Genomic DNA, 5,765 nt, shown 5'->3' with positions numbered 1-5,765 from the left:
TACTACATGAATAATTTATCCTACAATATTTTCATCAATGGTTCTATTAAAACCGACGATGATAACATATCACCACCGGTTCATACTAGAACTGGCGGCGAAAATAGTCCATTTTCACTATCGGTCGGTTTTCACCATTGGTCCAAGTCTGGCGAAAACTAGACACTACAAGAGATTAGACCTTCTATGACAATTTTCATATGACAAAGCACTTTTTAGTCACAGAAACGATGCATTTATGATAATTTTTCTTTGGATGACAAGTGTTTGTGACTAAGTTGTGATTTAATCATAAACAACCGTCACCATGTGCCTTTCCCAATCTTTGTGACAATAGTTCATGACAAAAGTGATGGAATGTGATGGTCATAAATTAAAAACCATTTTCCCCTATCTTTATGACAATAGTTCATGACGAAATTGATGGTCATAAATTAAAAATCATTAAAAAAACACTTTGGCACAGCCATGCCTAGGTGGACTGGTGGGATCCACATGTAAGGTAAATATTAACTATAAAACAATTAAAAATTGGGAGCTGCCCGTAGTGAGGAAGGATCGAACCCGCGCCGTCTGGCTTCCCAGGCAATGGAAGAACCACTGAGATACTCGCCTGTTGTTGCATATGCTCTGATTCTTTTTTCTTTGTACATTTTCCATCCCTGGGAGACACTATTCCTTAGCAGGAGCCCGACGTGCATCTGGCTATGGCACAGTTTTCCTCTATCGTCCTTCCGTAGTAGGAGCTCGACGCCGTCGCCCTTTGCCCAACGCCGCCTGCTGGAGGCCACCGCCTCCGTCAGGGTCCATTGCCGTTGGCATTAGCCCCCAGTAGCCCGACGCCGTCGGCATTAGCCCGACCCCACCGACAGTAGCCCGACACCGCCGATAGGAGTCTCCCGCCGGAGGCAGGACCCCGACGCCGACGGCATTAGCCCAACCCCGCCTCCAGGAGCTCGACGCCTGGCTGCAGCTCCAGGCCACCGGGCTTCACGGGTTGAAACGCTAGGAACACCCCCAGGAGCTCCAGCCTGGGATCACTGCCACCCGCGGGTGAGGTCGACTAGAGACTGCCCCATCCCCTTTGATTAGGAAGGAAAGGTACATATGAGATGAACTTATGTTTTGGTTTTATATTTTGAATTGAAACCATAGGTTATAACTGAAACCAGAGATTTGAAGTGATAGAAATAGGCAAATAGCAGTCTGGGCAATGATCACTTGTTGATTCCTTGCTTGTCTTATTTCAACGTGTCGCAAATGGGCAGAACTTGGATTAATTGTAGGTTGTTTAGCAAGGAGCATCTGGATGGGGTCACTGAGTTCATGGACTTTGTTTCAGAAAATTTGAGTGGCAATCAGGAGATATTATGCCCATGTCGTAAGTGTTTGAATCGGTTAAATCGACATAAAGGAGATGTGGAGGATCACTTACTTATTTATGGGATGTCTAGCACATACACTAGGTGGATACATCATGGAGAACCATTGTGCATGATAACTAAAAATGTTGAGCATTTGAATGAAGATATTGGCTGCAATGTTGAGCATTTGAATGAAGATGTCCCAGAAGATGAGCCTCAAGATGACCCAGAAGATGATCAAATATACCGTATGGTACAGGATCTGTACCCGGATCAAAATCATGGACCAAGAACGAAGTCAAAGTTTGCCACCATATTAGAAGAGATGAAACAGGTGCTACACCCTGGTGGTCCCTATACTAGGTTTTCTTTTGTGGTGAAGTTGCTCCACATCAAGTCATTTTACAGAATCAACAATGTTGGATTCAGTGCTTTTTTAGACTTGTTAAGTTCGGCATTTCCAGATTGTTCTATCCCTGCATCCTATGCTGAAGCGAAGAATGTTATTCGTGCATTAGGACTTGGATATTAGTCAATACATGTGTGTCCGAATAACTGTGTTCTTTTCCTGAAAGGAGTTGGCTAAAAAGGATGCATGCCCAATATGTGGTGCTTCAAGATGGAAGGATGGAGATGGCCGAAGGCAGATTCTAGAAAAGGTTCTAAGGCATTTTCCTTTGATTCCAAGGTTGAAGAGGATGTTTGGATCCAAAGAACTTTTAGCTCAGGCACAATGGCACAAGTTGAAGAGGAAAGCAGTGGACAATGAGCTTAGCCATCCTGTTGATGGTGAGGCATGGAAGGATTTTGATAGGAAGTATGAATGGTTTGCAAATGATGCACGGAATGTCCAACTTGGCCTCGCTACCGATGGGTTTAATCCATTCGAGAAGATGAGCTCCTCATATAGCATGTGGCCAGTATTTCTTATCCCTTACAACTTTCCTCCATGGCAATGTATGGAGCAATCCAACTTCATGATGTGCCTACTTATTCCTGGTCCGGCATGCCCAGGAAAGGATATGGATCTCTTCCTGCAGCCACTGGTCGAAGAATTGTTAAATCTCTAGAGTGGTGTCCCTACTTTGGATGCATTGACCGGAAAAGAATTTGATCTTCACGCTATAGTCATCTAGGTGCATTCATGATTATCCGGCATTGAGCACACTTTCAGGTAGAATAAGTAGAGGTTACTATGCTTGTGTTCGCTGTGATAAAAATCCTTGCTCCAAAAGACTTAGGAACAAGATTTGCTACATTGGCCATCGCCGTTTTCTTCCAGCGGACCATATTTGGAGGAGAAAGAAAGATTTTGATGGTCAGACTGAAGAACGTGCACAGCCTGAAGAATTTACTCAGGATGAGTTGATGCAGCAATTGGCAAGGGTGGAACATGTAAAACCTAGGGACCATCCTAATAACAAAAAGAGAAAGAGGGTAGAAGAAGGTCAATGCTGGAAGCGCAGGTCGACTCTGTGGGATTTACCATATTGGTCTACTTTCAAGCTACGTCACAATCTTGATGTTATGCACATCGAGAAAAATATATGTGAGGCCCTTCTCGGTACATTTCTTGACATCGCAGGCAAGTCAAAGGACTATTACTGCGAGGCTCGATTTAGAAGATATGGGCATAAGGAAAAATTTACAATTGAAGGATGATGATAATTCATACTCTGTTCCACACGCTCCATATATGATGACTAAAGCCCAGATAAGTGCTTTCTGTGCTTTCATAAAGAATGTCAAATTCCTAGATGGATATGCCTCCAACTTAGCAAGGTGTGTTAGTGTTGATGAATGCAAATTACAAGCATTGAAAACTCACGATTGTCATATCCTTCTACAAAGGATATTACCAGCCGGTCTTCGAGGAATCATGCATAAGGAAATATATGAAGCAATTGCTGAATTAGGTAACTTTTTCCAGCAAATGTGTGCTAAGAAATTAAAGTTAGATGTCTTGAACAGGATGAGAGGTGAAATCCCAATAATATTGTGCAAGCTTGAGAAAATTTTCCCGCCTGCCTTTTTTGATGTGATGGTGCACTGGTCCATTCATTTAATCGATGATGCTATCCTAAGAGGTCCAGTTCAATACGGATGGATGTACCCTATAGAACGTAGGTTGTTGACCTTGAAACGTTTTGTGAGGAACATGGCAAGGCCTAAGGGCTCCATTGCAGAGGCATATGTCGCAAATGAGTGCTTGAATGCTTGCTCAAGGTATTTTGATGATGTTGACACTAGGCACAATTGTGAGGGCAGGAACAGAGAGCGTGTTCCTATGAGTACATGTGGTTTATCTATTTTCCAGCATGGAGCAAATCTGTTGGGGGCACCGAGGCTTACATATGATGAGAAGGATTATGATAGGATGGTTTGGTATGTCCTCAACAATACTACGAAGGTCGAGCCATTTATAGAGTATGTCCTTCAATGCAAGCAACATAATGTTTTTATTTGTCTATCATATAAAATTTTAGCTCTCACATCAGAATTGTGCACCTATTTGCAGGATTTACAAGAATGAGTTAGAGACTGCTGGCAATCGTGATGTTGGGGGGAACCTTGCTAAGGAATTTCTAGGATGGTTTAGGAAACATGTGAGTAATTATTTTCAGTTTTGGCTGTGAGATAATATGTCATTATTTAAGTATTTTTCAGTTTAGGAAACCTTGCTAATATATATTTTTTACTGCAGCTTGCTACCCGAAGGTTTGTGAATGGAGAACAAATCAATGAAGAACCATATGCATTGGCAAGTCTACCAGATCTTAGACTTCATATATTTTCAGGATGTATTGTTGATGGTGTCCGATATCACACCGTGGACCGTGAGAGCAGTAGAAGAACACAGAATAGTGGAGTCATGGTTGAGGGGTCACATAATGGAGAAGATATAGACTTTTATGGTCAGCTAAAAGAAGTAATAGAGTTGTAGTATAACTCTGACACCAACAGTCAAAGGACAGTGGTGTTATTCAAGTGTGATTGGTTTGATACCTGTAGCAAGAAGTCTAGGATGAAGAATGATGGATATTTCAAAAGCATTAGCCATGACAGTTGTTGGTACAAGGATGATGCTCTCATCCTTGACACACAGGCAACAAAGGTTTTCTACTTGGATGATAACAAGCATGGTGAACCCTGGAAAGTTGTTCAAAAATTTTTGCATCGGCACTTGTGGAATGTGAATGAAGTGGAAAATGATGACAAGCAAGAGGGAGGGATTGATCTGACATACCAAGATGATGAGCAGGAAATATCTCAAGTTGAAGCTCATGAAGGATCTTCGGTCGATGAACAGCCAGTCAACGAAGAAGACGGTATCAGTGTAGAGGCATCCCTAGTTGATCAGATTCGTAGGCAACTGGGAATTGGAAGTTGAAGACGACCATGAAATGTACAATGATGTTGATGATACCTTAGGGCAGTATGATAGTGAAAATGAAGGTACAATTATGATCCCTGATGATGATGGTGAGTATAGTGATGTCGAGTAATTGAGATCTGTGAATCTCAGCTGTTGATCTACTATTGTTGGTTTCCTACATGTGTGCAATCTCAGTTGTGCAATTGTTCCAATCTGCAAAGCTAGCAATCTCTATAGTACAAATGCTGCAATTATAGTCTGAAGTAAAACCATGCTACAAGCTTGTAACAGTTAACTCAGTATTTGTGAAATCCTATCTAGAAAATTTATAAAAACATTTGATATTTCAAAAGCTTTAATCAAAATCTATCTAGGATTAATGTATATTATTCTAAAATCCAAATGTATGAATAATATCATGAATACTATCATGTGGTGCATGTGAACGAGCAAGATTCAAACTCAAACAAGTTAGTAGTCACATATGGATCCACCTTGTTCTTTGACCCCTTATAACGTTTTGGATTCATCTAAAGAACTCTTTGCATATAAGGCAACAACACGATGGAACAAGCGACCCATGGTGATGAGTTGGGCCATTAGCGATTATTCAACAAGCGATCCATGGTGATGAGTTGGGCCATTAGCGATTATTCAACAAGGGACCCGTGGTATATATAGTACAATAAACATGAATGTGTATGTGGCATTCACCTATGTAGAGTACAAACATCTATATACTATGAGTTGAAGTCTATGAAGTCATCATCCACACTACACCCATACGATATTTCACCGATAGTATAGGAACATTGGATAATAAGTTTACTAATAAACATTGGTACGTGTCCGTACTAAACTTATCTGATGTTCTACTATCGGTGAAATGTGTGTGGAGACATGCATACATAATCTTAACATGTATTAGGCAAGCACGCTAATGTCACAAAGACACGTAGTAAGACACTGAAACAAGGGTACATGACCATAGAGGCGTAGCGTGCATGACCAAAGGGTACAATGTA

General features: G+C 41.3%; 1 pseudogene; it reads left to right on the top strand.

Annotated features, from left to right (window-relative positions):
- The first annotated feature begins 1,260 nt into the window (after positions 1 to 1,260).
- Positions 1,261 to 4,870, top strand: LOC136552160 (uncharacterized; annotated as a pseudogene).
- Positions 4,871 to 5,765: the final 895 nt, after the last annotated feature.

Source organism: Miscanthus floridulus, chromosome 4 (assembly GCF_019320115.1).
Source record: "Miscanthus floridulus cultivar M001 chromosome 4, ASM1932011v1, whole genome shotgun sequence".
NCBI lineage: Eukaryota > Viridiplantae > Streptophyta > Magnoliopsida > Poales > Poaceae > Miscanthus > Miscanthus floridulus.
This window is presented reverse-complemented; position numbering and strand designations above follow the sequence as displayed.